Source organism: Marmota monax, unplaced genomic scaffold (assembly GCF_021218885.2).
Source record: "Marmota monax isolate L192 unplaced genomic scaffold, Marmota_monax_Labrador192_F-V1.1 WCK01_AAM20220418_F8-fsc00028, whole genome shotgun sequence".
Taxonomy (NCBI): domain Eukaryota; kingdom Metazoa; phylum Chordata; class Mammalia; order Rodentia; family Sciuridae; genus Marmota; species Marmota monax.
The window spans coordinates 2,731,942-2,750,431 of record NW_026694779.1 but is presented as its reverse complement, the minus strand read 5'-3'; positions in this window follow the sequence as shown (position 1 = coordinate 2,750,431).

Here is an 18,490-nt window from a genome sequence, read left to right as displayed (position 1 = left end):
GAAGTGGGGAAGCCTCCCTCCCACAGACCTCCAATGGGAAACCAGAATAAGACCAGTGAGAACAAAGTTGTCATGGTGTGTACCTCTCCCACACTCTCCCAGCCACCGGGCAGAGCCGACCTCAGGCAGTCTCTGCCTCCATGATGCTGTGACTCTCTGTGTTGGGGGTGTGTGGCCATGGAGGGGCAGTGGTCACAGGGGAGCCAAGAGGCAGCACCGAAGGCCGCTTGTTGTCATGGAGACAGGGCCCCGTGGGCCAGCCAGGCCCGGGCCGGTCAGTGAATGAATAAACGTGGCCCATTTTTCTGCCTTTGTTTGGAGCCTCCCTGCGGCTTCCTGCTGTCAGCCCCAGCTGTGGGGAAGGCGGAATTTGCCTGATATCGCTGAGCCACCGCCTGGCAGCGCCAAGCCTGGCCTGGGCCGCCCCACGCCAAGATTCATGCCCAGCAAACAAGTCGCACTTTGTTCCTGTGGGAAAGTCCAGCCTCTCAGGAAAGAGCCCTCTCTCTGCCGGCCCCTGGTCTGGGGACGCAGTGAGGCAAACAAAGCCTCCATCCGCTGGCGACAATTCATGGGCCCCAACGTCCACCTCCGTACCCAGAGAGAAGACGGATCTGCTCTGGGAGGTGGAACTCCGGGCCATCCCTTTGTCCCCCTTATCCGGAAGGCCCAAGATGCAAACGGTCTGGCAAAAGGTCTCTCTGGCCTGCCCTTGCCCGCCTCTGGTTGCAGAGTGTTTGGGGAATGGGTGTGAGGCAGGTGGGCCTGTATGAGGACAGCATCACCAACTGAAGCCAGCAGCTGCCCAAGGCTCCACAGAGGCCAGCCTCACCCCTGAACCCTGCACTGAGGCCAAGGGGAGTGGCAGCCTGCTCATGCCCTGGTGCCGTGTGAGAAGTCCCAAATGGCACCACTATCCAGATGGGTGGCTTTGGCCTCATCACAAGCACTCTTCTGCCTCAAGAGGCTGTGCCCTCCTGGCTCCTCCCAGCTGCCTCCCAGGATGTCTCAGTGGTCAGTCACAGGAACAGCAATGGGGAGTGACTTTATTTAGTACTGGTGTGTGCTCTCTCAGCCAAGGGCATCCTAAGAATTACCCCACTGGAAAGGTTCTCAAGATGAGAATTCACAAGCTCAAATTCACAAGCAAAGGTGTCCACAGGAAAAAACAGGCTGGTAACAGGACAGAAGGATGCCATTCAGAGGGAAGGGAGCGGAGGCTCTTGGGGATCCCTGCTCCACCTAATATCCAATGACCCAGCACTGGCAGTTGTTACCGTGTGGGGACGTGGGTCCAGCTATGTTGAATCTTCTGTTTTCTAAGGAAGTTGGAAATACAGATTTTGATGTGAAATTTCTCAATTTGTGAAAATGCAAAACTAAGCAATATATATATTCTTTATGTCTAAAGTAAAGCTGTATATAAAACTTGGGGATGAGAAACATAAAGTTTAGCATGTGAATACCTCTTGGGGATGGAGGGGAGGGTCTGGGAAGGGGCATTCAGGGGCTCAGCAGTCTTGAGGTTGGTCTGTTTCTTCAGCTGGGAGGTGGATCCATGGAAAGTTATTGTGTGATTCTTTGTCTTATGTGGTCATGATATATTCTTCCTTGGAGGAATATGTCATAGAATCAGCAATAAATTTTTTAAAACTACCTAGGAACCAGATCACACTTATTTGAAGACTCTATCCAATCCCCAGGTCACCCATTTGTGACACCTCCCCTGTGACTTAGGTACTATTTTATTGAGGAAGAACCTTGGACCTCAGGGGTTTATGTCACATACCCAAGTTCACTCAGTTTTCCCTGATTCTCCCAGAAGCAGAGTTTGAGATGAAGGTTTGAGGGATATGATCCCAGAAAGCACCAACTGCAGAGTGGACAGTGAGAGAAGGAGGGGGAGACGCCAAAGTAAGGGAAGTACACTAGGAGCCCCCAGGGACAGAACAGATATCAATAGAGACACACATGAGGGGAGTTATTGGGGGAACTGGTTCATGGGATTATGAAGGCTAGAAGCCCCACCATAGGCCTCATGGCTGGAGACCCTTGTATGTTGGCAGCATGGCTTTGATCAAGTCCAAGGATCTCAGAACTTGCAGCGGGGTGGCTATAGTGTAACTTGTACTCCAAGACTGAAGCCTGAGAACCTTGGGGAGTAACTGGTGCCAATTCTGGAGTCCAAAGGCCAGAGGAACCTAGAGTTCTGATGATCAAGGGCTGGAGAAGAGTGACCAGCACCAGGGGAGGGAATGAATTCATTTCCTTTGCCTTTTTGTCCTGCCTGGGCCCCTAGCCAATTGGTTGGTGCCTGAAACACTACCATAGACATTCCCAGAAATCATATTTTAGCAACTATCTGGGTAACCCCTAATCCAGTCAAGTTGACACCCAAATTAACTATCACATCAAGTAAATAGTCCCTTTGGGCAAGTGGAGCTCAGTCCTACCTGGGACTTCTGAGAAATAGTATAGTTATCCTGTCCAAAGGACAAAGTTGCTGAGGTCTGTCCCTCCCACTTCCATCAGACATTGGTTCAGGGCTGCTCCCAGGAGATACACGTTCCACAGTATGACTGGCCTATGGGTTGCAAGAATGGAGTGTCTCTGAGGCTAGAGAGAGCCTTCAAGAAAGGGATTCAATGATGGCTGAGAGGTGTGCACAAAGAGGTCAGAGTGAGGAGCTACAGCAGGACACTGACAGTGCCTGCTACAGTGCTTAGACCATTTGAAAGCCAGGTCGCTGGGTTTCCTTCACTATGATGTCACTTGCCTGCTCAAATTCTCATACCTGAGTAGCTCCCTACTCTATATCTACTGAACAAAAACCTTGTACAGGCTGGAGGAAGGTCTAGGGTATCGTGTTTCCAACAGTCCTGTGTGATCCTGATAAACACTGGAGTTCCAGAACCATTGGCATAGGAGAGAAAGAGTAGGTCTTAGCCTGGCATCCAAAGTTGCCACCACACTCTGCTTCTACCCTGCCCTGCCCTGCCCTGTCTCAGTCCCCTGGGCCATGTCCCCTCAACCTGCTCCCTTACGTCTCAGAGGAACAGCCAGTTCTGGAAATGCAATGCTTGCAGGAAAGTTCATGCACAGCAATTTCAGACTTGTGGGATTTAAGAAACTGCCCAAGTTGAGGGTTTCTGAAATTACTCCACTTATCTCTTCTTGGCCTTAAGATTTCTTTTTATAAATTGAGATGATGGAAATGTTTCTCCCTTCTATGGAGAGGCATAAAGGGAAGCAATTCCGTTTTGTAACCCAAAACACAAGCTTTAATTTTCTATTTCCCCTGTAGCCACAGTAAAGCTGTTAATCTTTAAACCTGCACTGATATTCCCATCTTGGATGTTAAAAGGGAATCTAAAAGCTCCCTCTTCTTCCCTCTGGTTTATCTGAATAGAACTCTGTGAAACAGACATGGGCAGCCAAAGCCTTGAGATCATTAGGGAGTCCTTCAACATGAGGAGGGTATCTGTACTCTGTGGTACAGTATTTAGTGAGCATCTACTATGTGTCTGGGCATGGTGCTGGGTTGTGGGGATACCAAGGTAAGCACATACCAGCCCCACCTGCTGTGAGACAGCTGGAACACTGGATGACTTCCCTCCATCCAGTGGGAGGGGAGACATAAGGTGCAGGGATTTGACCCTGATCATGGTACCCTGACCCAGTGAGATACCTAGAGACGTAGTGATAACACTCACTTCCTTGTGCCATTTAGGGATGAGCCATAATCAAACCTGTTGCAGAATCTAGCTGGGGCAGTTTCTATGCTATCTCCTTCCTCACTCTTTTTAGGCTCCTTCTGAGCATTTGGAGAGTTTGCACAGAATGCTCAAGTTTCAGTCTCTGTCTTCCGGGTCTTTCAGTTTCTACATACACTGGGAAAAATACCCTGGTGGATAGCTAAGATATCTTTTATATAAAACATTCTGGTTCTCAACAGAAGATCCCTGGCTGTTTCAGGGATCAATGAAAGGATCATTTAAACCAGTGGGGGTATGGCTTTCCTTAACATCAGTCTTTTTGGTGATGACTATCTCACTATTCTTGCAAGGAAGGTCAGGGGACATGATCTGAAAAGTAGAAGAGTATCTCAGTTTAAGTGGATTCCTCAGTTCCCCCTGCACACTTAATGACATGCTGGGCATGGAGCATGCACTGAGCAATGAGGGTCCATAGAACAACAGATTTTCAGACAAACCTTTCTTTAGGGTAAATGGGGTCCAAGGACCAGTTGTACCTCTAGGAGAAGGTTTATGATCCAGGAAATGTGAGAACATGTACATTGTTGTGAGGGTCCCAGCAGGATGAAGATGATATTGACAGAAAGTCACCATTAATGTTATAAAAAAGCTCTAAAGGGCTGGGGTTGTGGCTTAGCAGTAGAGCGCTCGCCTAGCACATGCAAGGATCTGGGTTTGATCCTCAGAACCATATAAAATAAAATAAATAAAATAAAGGTATTGTGTCCAACTACTACTAAAAATAAATATTAAAAAATATCATCATACAAAGTTCTAAAAAAAAAACCTAAAAGGTCACTAAAGGCAAAGTCCAAAGAAATGGACCTGTTTGGTCTAGAGATCAGTGATAAGCCTGGTGATAGTATAGCATGTACCCTGGTGGGGCTCAGGCCTCGGCCACTTCCTATGTCCCCGTAGAGACAGTGAGTCGTTCATTCTAGCAGCTCATGGTGTGAAGCTTCTGCCAGCATCAGAACCTTGATTCTTTCATTCTCTGGGGTCAATATTCTCCCGTGACCCATCTGGCTGCAGTCTGTCTGCTCAGCAGGAGCAAGAATCTTCTTGAAGTCAACTGCAATCCCTTACTAAATACTGACTGCTGCTCTGCTAGACCAAGTCTGTGGAAAGGCAATTTCTAGATTTATCATCACCCAGCAATGGTTCCCAAATGCAATTGCCCACTGGAATATCAAAAGGAGCCTTAAAAAATACCCATGGAGAGTCCCCCCAAAGGGATGCTATGTGTTGGTCTGGGGTGGAGCCTGGGTGCCATGATTTCTTAAAAGTTAATCAAGTGACTCTTACATTCAGCTAAAATTGTGAATGCTGACACAGAACAAAAAAGAGGTCCATATAACTATCTTCTTCTTGAAAACCAACAATGCACATTATATGAGAGGTCCTGAGAGAAACTGAAAGAAAGACCCGTTTCACAAACTTATTTAGCTGTAAAAACCTTTTGTCTCCTGATACGGAAAGACATCTACAGAGTACATGAGAGTACATGCTGGGGACACAGCTGAGGGACTGCAAAAAAAGGAACTTTCAGACAATCTGTAGGGTGAAGTGGTCACCAGGGTAGTGGGAATAAAGACTCTACAGAGACAGGACATTCTGATATTTGCCCAAATGGAAAACTTTGGAATTGATCAAAATAGTCACTTTCCCTACACTGACCTCTGGCTTGGTCATCAGACTGGTTAATGAAATGTGAGAAGGAATGACATATGTCCTTTCTAGTGTTAAAATATGAAGAGCCACTTCCTGGTGTCACTGAGTTCTCTGATTTTCTTCTATCATGAGGCAGCAACATATCAGATAGAGGCTTCTCCCATAGCCTGGATCTCAGAATAAAGGAGACATGAAATAGAAAAAAGCAATCTGCAGCAGACAAATAAGACTTGCACAAGAAAAAAATCTTTGTAATTGCAAGCCACTGAGATTTGGGAGACATTTGTTACTACATCATAACTAAGCTTAGACTGACTGATGCACCCATGGACATGGGACTGATGACATGCTTGTTCTTGCCATAGGAGGTAAGCATTTAGACTAAGTGATATTCAAACTGTCTATATGATTTGAATTTTCCCTCTTGAGCACGTATTTCATTAGAAAATTTAAAAAGTATTTAGAAGTGTTTTAAGATTGACCTTCACAGATGAAATCTTCCTTCTGCTCAGGATGGCAGAGTTGATTGGAAGCTTTAAGTGCATTCTTTGCTCAAATAAGACAACAAAATGCCTTTCCTGGAGGAGATGCCTAACCTTTAAAAAATATCCTTTCAGAACTTGGATGTGCAGAAGGAAACGCTTTGGGGGACATGACTTTAAAATCAGTGAACGTTATTTTTGGTCTGTGCCCAACACACACAGGCTCTGGGTCACCCACCTGGAGGGGAAATGGCTCAGTCAAAATGTCAAGGCAATAACTTCCACAAGACCTTTCAGTTTCCTGCTCTGGGGACAATTAGGCAGCAGAGAGTAATGTATACCCAGCCTCAGAAGAGATATCCAAGAACAGCATGGAGCTCATCCTTTGACTGGCTCACTTAAAGCCAGCTGGATCCCCTAAGTTTGACCCCTATTGAAAAAATATCTCCCTCAATTAACCTATCACAGCGTTTGTGATTCCACCATTAAAACTTTATCCTTCAAAGCCTTCAGGCCTCCCACAAAGCTCTATGATGGTACTTTGCCAAGTAGAATCTGTGAGTGAGACTGTTTCCTTGTGAAGAGGAACATGTAATTGGCATCAGTTTAGGGACCTAAAGGGTGATATTATGGGATGGAAGTGAACCATAGGAATCACCAAGTTCTGCTCCTTCTGGCCATCTAGACATTCTCTTTGTGAAGACCTGGTCAGGGCTCTGCAAAGGGCATGATTAGTGTTCAGCTGAAATGAACAGGGCAACTCAACCTACAGTTAAAAAGCTGAACCAGTTCCTTCCTACTGCAAATAGCAGCTATCATCATTGAGGTAAAGCTTGAATGGGGAAACCCTGAGCACAGAACAGTGATGGAATGGCCTTCTGAGGTCTAACTCCCACCTTCCAACACTCTTCTCTATTGAACAAACAAAGGGTATGGAGCCACATGGTCAAAGTACATCTTAAAAGTGTATGAGTGCTTTGTTTTGTTTTGTTTTCCAGCTGAGAAAAGGCCCAGGGAAGCAGAATCTGAATTGCAGTTTACCAAAAAAAAAAAAAAAATTAAAAGAGGCATAGAGGGAAGGGGTGGGAAAGGGAACTAGAGACAAAGTTTTCCAGCTTCTCTGTGTTCAGAGGAGCCACCTCATACTATTAAGCTGCTGTTCAGAGTAGTCGGGGAGGTGCGAGCCTCTTGAATAATCACACTCAATGGGTTTACGTCAGGACAAGAGATCCCAAAGTGAAATGTCTGAACGAGAGGTGGGGAACCTTTGAAAATACCCTAAATACCCAAGTATCTACCATATGTGAAAAACTCCTACAAATCAATGAGAAGACAGATAGCCCAACAAGTGCCTGGGTTAAGGACTTAAACAAGCACTTCTCAAAGAGAAGTTCCAAATAGCCATTAAGTATGTATAAGAAGGTACAGCCTCATTCCTGATCAAGGAAAGGCAAATTAAAACAACCAACATAACACTGAAGAACAGAAGCTGAACATGAAACATTATATACTGTAGGTATTGTTCATGTCATGTTAAAAAGCAGAATGGTGGAACACAAGTCCACATGCATCCAAGGTGCAAAAGCTCTTCCTGTGCTCCCTCTCATTCCCTCAAGATACTCTGGTGTCCCCAACCCCTTCTGTCCTCCCATCTTCAGGGAAAGGCTCCATTATCCCATTATGTGACTTGGCCAAGACCCCTTCTCCCTACAAGCCTCAACCATCTCAATCAGAAAACAGGAAATTTGAACTACATAAATTTCAGAGTCTCTTTCAGCTTTCATATTTGGAAATTTCCCATTGAAAATCAAACTCTCAGCCCCTTCTCTTCAGATTAAAATTAGGTCCAGGTTCAGGTCAGGGATGGAACTTCCTTACATTTCAATATCCTAAGCAACTCTCTAATACCAATTAAAGGCAACCCTCTATGGCAATGGGTCCCAAACATGGTTCAGAATTTCTTGAGAGTACATGCTAGTAATCTGCATTTTAAAATGTTATTGTATGCTTCATTGACACATGATAATTGTACATATTTATAGAGTGTGATGTATACATTTTGATAGATGTATACAATATATATAATGACCAAATCAGGGTATTTAATATATCTATCATCTCATACTATAGGTAACCATATTGTAGTGCATATGCTAAAATAACTAGAAGAGAGGATTCTGGATGGAAATCATCATTTTTAGACACCTCCCAGGAGATTCTGATGAATTGAGGTATGAGAAATACCAGCCTCCCATTCAGAGAATTTATGCTGGCCCAAGCTCCCCTAATTGGCACCCAAGTCTTCCTACCTACCTGTGCCTCAGTTTCCTTACACTCAGAGTGGAAATAATGACTTCATTTAGCCTCTGACAGGCGGACAGAGACACAATTGGCTCCTGGGGCAGTGAGGCAGGGTGCCTGATCCAATTCTCCTACCAGGGAGAATTCTAGGCTCTGTGGCTCCTGGCAAGGCTGGGTTGGGGTGAGGAGGAGGAGGCCAGCGCAGGCCCACCTCGTAAATCACAGGCCAGGAAACCAGGGCAAGCGCCCCTGCCTCGATATATACTACACATTAGATGCTTCACTGGTGTCCCACAAGCGAGCTTTGTGAAGCAAGGCTCGGGGAAGAGGGTGGGCAATTACCAGAAATCAAACTGTGGGCCAGCTCACCCCCAGGGTCTCCAGTTCCACAAGCCTCCTCAGGCAGGGGCTTGAAACATGGCTTTTTTTTTTTTGGACGGGGAGTTTTTGGCTCTGAGTTTGAGGGCACACAAAAGGCCCTCAAAAAGGAGACAGAAATCTATTACCCGCCTGTCCAGAAATAGCCCCGGGTGAGGCTGGGCTATAGCCAAGTGCTGAGAAGTGGACCTTGGGGAAGGGGAGGCCTCTGCAAGGGGAGCAAGGGCTGCTGGCTGTAGGGAAGGGCTGCAAAGGAACACTTTAGCCTCAGGAAATCTTGGAACAGTGGCTTTCATTCCAGACTCCCCAGCTGTTGAGGAATCCCTCATGATTGTAAGAAGCAGTGATGGATCAGCGTTCAGGTGCCCAAGCTATGCATCAAGTAGTGGGTTCAGGTGAGTCTGTACCAACCAGAGAGGGCGCCCTTGACTCATTCATCTGCCAGAAGGGACGCCTTTGCCTCATTTATACAAAGGCTCTATATAGACAGTAGGAAGCTCTGGCCAAACCTACCTCCAAGGCTGCTTTGCCCAGCCAAGGGGAGTGTGGAAGGAAAAAAACATGGTGTGCCTAGTGGCTGAGCAGGGATCCACAGACCAGTCAGCACCTGTCAGCATACAGACAACATCCAGGTCAAGGTCAACAGCACCTGCCCACTGGGTATTATCCTAGGGCTCAGAATTGTAGGGAGGGACTAGATGTTGGCACCCAGGCTACTAGCTTATTTCCTGAATGGGCTTAGAGGTTGGGTGATCCTGTGGCTGCAAGGTAAATGTGTCCTCCTGAGATGGGGGATGAAGGTGTAAGGAGGATGCCTGAGCTTAGCCACCCTGCAGGGTTCCCCATCATCAGAACTCATTAATTTGCACTTTTTCTCACCCTCTCTGCACCATCCAAATCTACATCTAGACTGCCTCATTCCTATCCATCAAGTTGGCAAGAAGTGGAGGAGGGAGCCCATAGCACAGCAATTTCCTGAGCAGTGATCAGGATGGTTAAGCAGGTACCAGGTGGTAGGTAGGAAACTCCTACTAAAGTAAACAGTGCCTCCCCTCCATGTGGCTGGCCCAGCCCAGAGGCCACCCTTGGAATCACACCTCAGAGGTTTTTTTTCTCTCCTACTTTGAAAGGTTCTGGGGGAGGCCAGGCAGAGTGAATGCTCAATTAAATGCATTTAAAGGTAATGAAGTGTAATGTTCCTGCTGGAAATGCAAAGGCAGCTGGGAGATGGGGAATAGCAGCACTTCCAGCCAATTCTTGGGGTCCCAGATTTGTGGCCAGATAGGGGTGGAGAATTTGGGGGAAAAGTTGTCAGATATCGACACATGACTCTGAACAAGGGCACCCAGTAGACAGAGGGTAGACAAAATGTTCTATAGAAAGGAAATGAAGGCTGACACCTACCAGTGGCAGTATTGCAGCCCTTTAGCCTGTCTATAAAGGGCTAAGAGGAAAACGACACTTGGGTTGGAGGTTTAACTTGGAGACAGCCTATATGACAACTGTTGAAGACACTGAGCTTTGCACCGGATACAACTGGGGTCAAATCCTTGGGTTGTTTTTTTGTTTTTGTTTTTTTTTGGTTTTTTTTTGGTAGGAGGGGTTACTGGGGGGTTGAACTCAGGGCCACTTAACCATTGAACCACATCCCCAGCTCTATTTTATATTTTATTCAGAGACAGAGTCTCACTGAGTTGCTTAGTCCCTCACCATTGCTAAGGCTGGCTTTGAACTTGAATCCTGCCTCAGCTTCCCAAACTGCTGGATTACAGCATGAACCACCATGCACAGCTGAATCCTTGGTTTATCATTCACAATTTAGCTGATCTTGACTAAAAGATTTCACCTCTCGAGTCTCAGTCTTCTTATCTGTAACATGGGAAGTGATAGTTTTGTACTTACTTCCAGGGTGGATAGGAAAGTTAAATGAGAGAAGGCACAGAGTACTTAACATGTAGCTGGCACTCAATTATCACTAAGAAAGACAGATGTTTGTGGGCTGATACAATAAATAATAGCATATGGATTGTTTACTATGTGGAGTTCTTGCCAAACACTCTTATGCATTTACTCATCTACTCAAACAGGGAGCAAGGAGAAGCAGAGCCTACACAGATTAACTCAGCAATAAGAAAGGGTTCACATGATAGTTAGCAGGGACAGCAGGAGGACAGTCATTAGTCATCCATGTCAGAGGAAAGGAGGAGAACCCAGGTTGTAGTGGCTCTTGGAGGCTAGCAGGTAGCAAACATGCCTTTATGGGATGCCAAATCTTGGCCTGCAAGCTACCACCCTGAAGCCTGTGTCTTGGGTCAGTGTAACCAATCCATCACAGAATGTTCCCCCCTGGAAGCCTCCAAGTCTTTCTCAATAAGGTTGCAAAAAGATGTTAAATCAACTTGCTGTCTTTGTACTCAGATTAACTCACAAGGAATGGGTGGTAGGTGTGAGAAACATTCCTTCACCTTGCTCTCAGAACACCAGCCTTCAACAAAGTGCAACCTCTATGGGCCAATGGGGTGCTAATTCCCTTTTTCCCCAAAATGTACATGACTCTGTGGGTCAGGATTATCTCAGGAAGGAGCAGGGACTGAGTCTGTAAGTTTAAGAGCTCTAGGACTGCAGCTGAGCACAGACTGGAAGAGGCAGTGGCCTCCAACAGCCCCTTTCTCAATCAGTGCCTCTGTTTCCCCATTTGGAAAATGCCAAGAATGGTACAAGCTCTCAAACAGCCTCAATTTTTCTAAAACCAAGCTGTACAACCCACCACAGAGTTGTCTCTAAAGAAGACATTTATGGCAAGGAGCAGCCTTGCGTCCAGCCCCAAAGAGCTTCCCGAGAAGAATTGAGGGTTCAGAGTCAAGGTTAAAAATCTCCAAAGTCAGGCTGGGGTTGTAGTTCAGTGGTACAGCACTTGCCTAGCATGTGTGAGGCACTAGGTTTGATTCTGAACACCACATATAAGTAAATAAATTCTATTGACAACCAAACAATAATAATTTTAAAAAATCTCCAATGTCTGACAAGAGCCCAGCTGCATATTATGGTATATTATGGCATTTCTCAGAGGTTCCTCTGTTGTCTAGTTCCAGGTGTGAATTGTTCATTTTATGCTTTCCCTGATTCAATCACTCAATTACCCAGCCAGCAGGTGCTGCCTCCTCTATGTCACCCTTAGCATGACTCAGGAATAACTAGAAATTTCTACCCTCCAAGGACTGGCATTGCTTCTGTTTTACATTCTCCAGGAAAATATGTCCCCTGTTAGGTTCTTTCTTATCACCCCTCATTTCCATTATTGTATTTTTTTCACTTTTATTCACCTTTCTCAGCTCAGGGTGGTATAACTTGCAGTTAGTCTGCACTATTTTGAGTTCATTTAGACTGGTGATATGTATCTTGATGCCTTCTTATAGGCTAGTCAATGAATCAGAGAGAGTATGCACACATATTTTTTAAAAAGGATGAAAGATAGTATAGATGAGATGTAGAAGCCACTACTAGACTGTCTTAAGTCTTCACTTTGTATCTAAAATACTCTTTTTCAGTGCTCCAGTTTTGGGTTCTGTGGACACTCCTTCCCTTTATACTTGACCATAACATGCTCAGAATGGTTTTTGCCTCTTACTACCATCTGGCAACAGATCCAAGAGCTGGTGAGCAAGCTGCAGTGTAGCTGGAGGAACCACAGCCAGTAGGGGTTAGGGGAAGAGTTTGCAGATAATAGCCAGGATGGATGGTGAGGCCACAGGTCAAGGCCCAGGACCCGGGAATGTTTAGTTGAGGATGCAGGGTGAAAGCAACAGTTAATCAGTTACTAAAGCAAGACTGGGCTGGGTGTTAACAATCAAGAAAACTACGTCCCTGAGTGGTATCTGTAATCAAGGCCTTCACTGTGAACTACACAATTCGACTTCACTGTGGACTACAGAATTCAACTTTACTCCACACAATTCAGTTCCCTCTAGCAAGTTAGTTATACAGGTGTTTTTGAGAACAAAACCCGATTCACATTGCAGGCAGGTATATTGCCTTACAAGGCTCATTGTATTTACATTTGTGCACATCTCGTACTGTAAGCTAAACTGTAAGGTTGGAGGCAGGGGGCATAGTCCCTGACTTCTTTTTAGTGCCCATAGAGGGCAAAAGTAGCAATGACCTTATAGGTGGCTGCTTCTACTTAGGGCCATTTTGAGGATTGGTGAGATTATATATAAATCACAGGGCACCTGGCTGCATGTAAAAACTCTCCATTGTGGGCTGGGGTTGTGGTTCAGGGGTAGAGTGCTTGCCTAGCATGTGTGAGGCACTGGAATCAATTCACAGCACTGCATATAAAAAAACAAATGAATAAAATAAAGATCCATCAATCTAAAAAAATTTTTTTAAAAACTTATCTATTGTCTGTTATTCTTCCTTACTAATCAGAACATGTTTACTAATTGCTTTTCTTATTTGTTTGCAAGTGTCAGGGCACAGAGACATAGGAAATGTTCTTATCCAGGTAGCCTCTAATATTTTGGGGTGAAGAAGAAATTCAAAAAGCAGAAAGTGACTATTGGAGGCAGGTATAGCAGCATGAATCACAGATACTATAACTTAATGATTTGAATGGTAAAAGCTCTCAAACAGCCTCCTCTGTTAGATTAGCCTTCTCTATTACATTGCTTGGGCTGTCAAATCAATGTACCACAGATCGACTTCAGCCATGGACATTTGTTTTCTCCCAGTTCACGAGGCTGGCAGCTCAAGACTTGAGTGTGGTTTCCTCTGAGGCCACACTCCTTGGCTGACTCTCTTGTTGCCTCTTCACGTAGTCAGCCCTCTGAGTGGTCACCTCTGATGACTTTGTTCTTATAAGGACACCAGTCACTGGATTAGGGGCCACCCTGATGGTCTTATTTTACCTTACGCACCCTGTGTAAATTCCATCTTCAAACACAATCACATTTCAAGATACTGGAAATTTGGGCTTCAACATATGGAACAGGGAGCAGGGGCACAATGCAGCCCTAACACCTTCGACTCTTTCTACTACACCATTTCATGGGTTTTGTGCCCTCTAAGAGTGCTGCAGTTTGCCCATTTCCCTGAGAGCCACAGCAGACTGTGAGGTCTGGCCCTGGGCATTACCTTTACCAGGGTCACAATGTCTGCCTCCATCCTGCCCTGTGGAACCAGCTGGGTGCAAACTTACTCTCATGCAATGCTTGAAACAGTCCCTGTTCTCTCCCCACCATGCTAACTGCTTCCCAAAGAACAGCACACACCTTCTGAACAATACAAGAGGGCCAGAGTCAGGAAAAAAGTTGGTGTGAAGCTTTCCATGGCTCTCAGGTCCCCTGAACTCTGCAAATCTGAAATCTCCTGATCCAGAGAGTGGAGGGAGACAAATATTGGCCTTGCTGATGGGTGGGGCATTTTAACAGGGGTGGACTACTTACAGGATCCTAAAATACTCCTGCCTTACTGTTGACACTACCAGCTGACATGGGAACTGCAGGAGAAGCCTGCACTGGAGTCCTGGCTCTACCACTAGGAGAAGAAGTTACATTCCATCCTAACTTTGGTTCCTTGTCTTCAGAATGGGGTTACAGGTTGCTGTAAGGCCAAAAAAGGACTGTGGAACTTGGATGGGAGGAACCATTCCTCTTGCTGGGGAGGTGTTCCATCTAAGAGTGAGCACAAAGCTGTCAGTCCTGCAATGCAAGCTTCAGTGATTGGCCCAAAGACCCACATGAGGCCCTGTAACCTTGGGCTCCACCTTCCTAGACTCATCTGCTGTTCCCCAGCAGGAAAGTCATCTGTGCCTCTCTACTCTTGCTCAACAGTAACTTCTACCTGAATGCCCTTGGCCTTTCTTCCAAATTCCTGCCTCTCCTATCCTGTTGTGCTCTGCTCCTTCAATATGGGACTCAGTGCTTTGGGAGCAGACATTGGTTATATCCCCTGTGCCATCATTTACCAGGTGGGTGGCCCTGGCCATGTTATGAAAACATACCAGGCATTTTATCTTTTTTTTTTAATCCCCTTTTGAGAATACATCTGGAGTTAATTCAGACCTCACATTAAACTTCCTCTGTCTTCCTAACTCATCTCTGTATCCAACAGAAGGACAAACTGGGACACATGACGAACTTTGATTAAGAAAGACAGATTCAGCAACATTTCCTGGACACATGGATGGCATAAAGCCCCTGTGGCTGGAATAAGGGGATACTCTCTGAGTGTGGGAGTGCCACATCCTCAGCTCTTGAGAGCTTGATACACATTGGTCCCCATTTCTGATGGTTCAACTGAAGATATTTTGACTTCAGCACTGTGTGAAGGCAAGCCATACTACCATGCTGTTTGTCACTTACAGTACAGTATTCACTAAGTTACATGAGATGTCCAAACCTTTATTAGAGAACACACCTTGTGTCGGGCAACTTTCCCAACTGCAGGCTAAAGTGAGTATCTGAGCACATTGAAGGTGGGAGAGCTGAGCTCTGATGTCGGGTGGCATAGGTGTATGACATGCACTTTGGAGGTGTTCATTTGGGTATGTTCAACATATGATGAGCTCACTGTACTCAAAGAGTACACCAATCTGTTGCTCCACCAAATCATTCACAAGTGCTCTTCAGTGCTCAATTCAACATGTTTTCTCTTAGTTATCTCATCCACTTCCTCAGTTTCATGTCCACCATTACTCCAATGACACCCAGGTACATTTGCCACATGAGCTCTCCCACAAACCCAAACACATGTAGCTAAGAGTCACCTGGACACATCCACTGAGATACCCTACAGACAGTACACACTTAACAGGTTCAATGTCAAAGTCATCATTTCCTCCCCTCACCATCAGCTCTTTCTCCTGGGTCCCCCAGGTCAGGAACAGAGTACCTATCAGTTACCCAAGATAGCACTTGCTATTCCTTCTCAAACTCATGCTATTCACCAGGTGGCTCTTCCACTGGAGAACCTTTCTTGATCTCCAGTGTCCCTCCCTGATGTAAGCCACTTATATCTGTTGCCAAGACAACAGGAATAACCCCTTCTCATATTGCCCTTCTCTTCCATCAAAACTTTTCACTTGCCATCCAGGTGACTTTTCCTGAACATAAATATCTGATCTGGTCATTCTTCTGCCCTGGCAAGTTCAAGATGACTAGATGATGCACAAAATGAAAGCTGGAAATGACAGCTGGGACCTCATTTACCATTTTTATGATTCATGGTCCTGGGAGAAGATAGATGGTTTATACACTAAGGTGGATATTGGGAGACGTTTGATAAAATGACTCGTGACAACAATGTGAGCAGAATTTTAAGAGGGCAACAAAGAAGGCAGAGCACCCAGGGCAAGTATATTGGAAGCCTTGGCCAGCCTAGGCCTGAAGAGTCAGGAAAGGTGGTCACCTTCACCCAGAGAGAGTGGCCTGCCAACATCTGTGACATGGGAAATTTGTTCACTGCTGACCTCCAGGGACAGATCTGGGGTGATAAATGTCTCTCCCTTCATCCTTTGGTCCCTTGCTAGAGCCTTTGTCACCTCAAATCAGCAGCCAGAGGCATATATCCCTACTGAGGCAGTCCATCTACAATGTCAGCCTTTGGAGACACAGAGCAATGCAGAGAAGGGTGACCAGTGAGCCCAAAGGAAGCAGTAGAAGAGGCCTGTGATAAGGATGGCATCCAGATGTCTTGGCTTGGCATTTGAAGTTCTCTTAAATCTAACCCAACCCCCATTTCCACATGTCCTAGGCCCAACTTCCTCCTAGGATGCTGCTTCTTGTCCAACAAAATGACACCCTGTCTAGGAAGCCAGTCCTCCCTGTCCTGGAAAGTTAGCCTCTCTGTTCCCATTGACATAACTTATTCCTTATAGGATAAATCACTTTCTATTCAAATTTCTTTACATGTCTCTCTCTCTCTCCCTATCATTAAAAGCACCATTATATTTATCTCTATATCCCTAGCATCTGGTACCTATTACATGCTTAGTAAAACATTAACTAGTAAATTAATTTAAAATGACAGAATAGAATTATGAAATATGATCATTTCTAATGCCTGAGTTGGAGGTAATGAGTTTTTCTCTCTCTTGCCAAAGATAGTGAGCATTCTTGTACCTTCTGGTTTTTAAAAATTGATGCAATGTCTTATGAATTTGCAATCAAAAGTTGATTCAGTTTTGTTAATGAATACTCAAGGTAAAAGACCCAGAGGGTGCTTCAATTCAGGCCTAAGCAAAGCCAGACACAGGGAAGTTGGAATCAAGGGAACCATTCCCTTAGTAGCAGTAGACTATGCCAGTTTGCAACTCCTGCTTTGGCATCTCAAGCATCATAAATTAATGGAATTGAAAGCCACTATTTGGAAGCAAAGTTTACAGTCCACTTACCGATAGAGAGGCATTTTGTGGACATGGGCTATGAAACTTGTTTTCATTTCGATGTTTTTAAAAATCTAATTTCCATGCAAATAGGAAAGGATGTGTTTAAGAGTGTCAACTTTGGGATTTGTTTGAGCATCAAGCTGCATGACTAATATTTGGGGGTTGGACCGTGTCCAAGGACACTTAAGGAATTCCAGTATTACAAAGGAAGCCAAATATGTTGTGATGAGAGAATTTGCTGTCCCCAGCAAATAAATGAGCTGGCTCAGAAGAAGAGCCGTTTTGCATTGTCCATTGGCTTCTGGGTAATTTTGTTCCCATGGAAGGAGAATCATGGAAGGAGAATCACTATTGAAGCAGTGGTTAAAAACTCTTTTATTCAGATGATTTTTATTTTATTTTATTTATTTTCAGTTGTATTTAGACACAAACCTTTATTTTATTTATTTTTATGTGGTACCAAGGATCAAACCCAGTGCCTCGCACATGCTAGGCAAACACTCTATCGCTCAGCCCCAGCCCCAGCCCCTTATTCAAGCGCTCTTAAAGTGGGATTTTAAATGTTCAGATGAAGAAAAAAATGCAAAATTATAGGCCTCATGTGGGATGGTCTCATTAATAGAGTTTTAACAAGTAATTCATTTTTAAATTTAATGGGAAAATAAACAAGGAGAGATATGAATTACAGTGGATGGGGTAGAGAGAGAAGATGGGAGGGGAGGGAGGGGGGATGGTAGAGGATAGGAAAGGTAGCAGAATACAACAGTTACTAATAGGGCATTATGTAAAAATGTGGATGTGTAACCGATGTGATTCTGCAATCTGTATTTGGGGTAAAATTGGGAGTTCATAACCAACTTGAATCTAATGTATGAAATATGATATGTCAAGAGCTTTATAATGTTTTGAACAACCAATAAAAAAATAAAAAAAAATAAAAAATAAAAAATAAATAAAAATAAATAAAAAAAATAAAAATAAATAAATTTAATGCAGTGAAAAACACTGAGAATAAACCTGAACTTCGAAAATGGTGGTAAGGAGGAAGGTAAAGATTTAGTTGCCTAGAATCCCTCTCCCGAATAAAAAGGAAAAGTGTCATCAAAATCAGGTGGGAGGAAATTGGGTATACAATCTTAGGTTTTAAGAAATCTTTCTCAGAAGATGATACACAAGAATTCAGCTTTGACCTAATGTATAAAGAAAGGTCTTTATATTTGAATGAGAAAAAAATGAAGTAAGAGAGGTCGGTAGCAAGTTCTTAAGTTTGAAAAGTGAAGTTAACTTATTCTATCTGGAATAGCCAGTGAATATGTAGTTAAAAGACTTCTTAAATAACCAATTTCAAGGCTCCATACAGAGAAGCAAGCAGTTGAGCTAAGGACCCAGGAACCCCTAAAAGCATTGTTTCTTCCTAACATCACTCCAAGACCAACCTTAGCATATGTGACATTTGAAATCAGTTCAAGTTTAATATGAGAAAAGATGCAGTTTGGATTTGTCATTGTCTCTCTTAT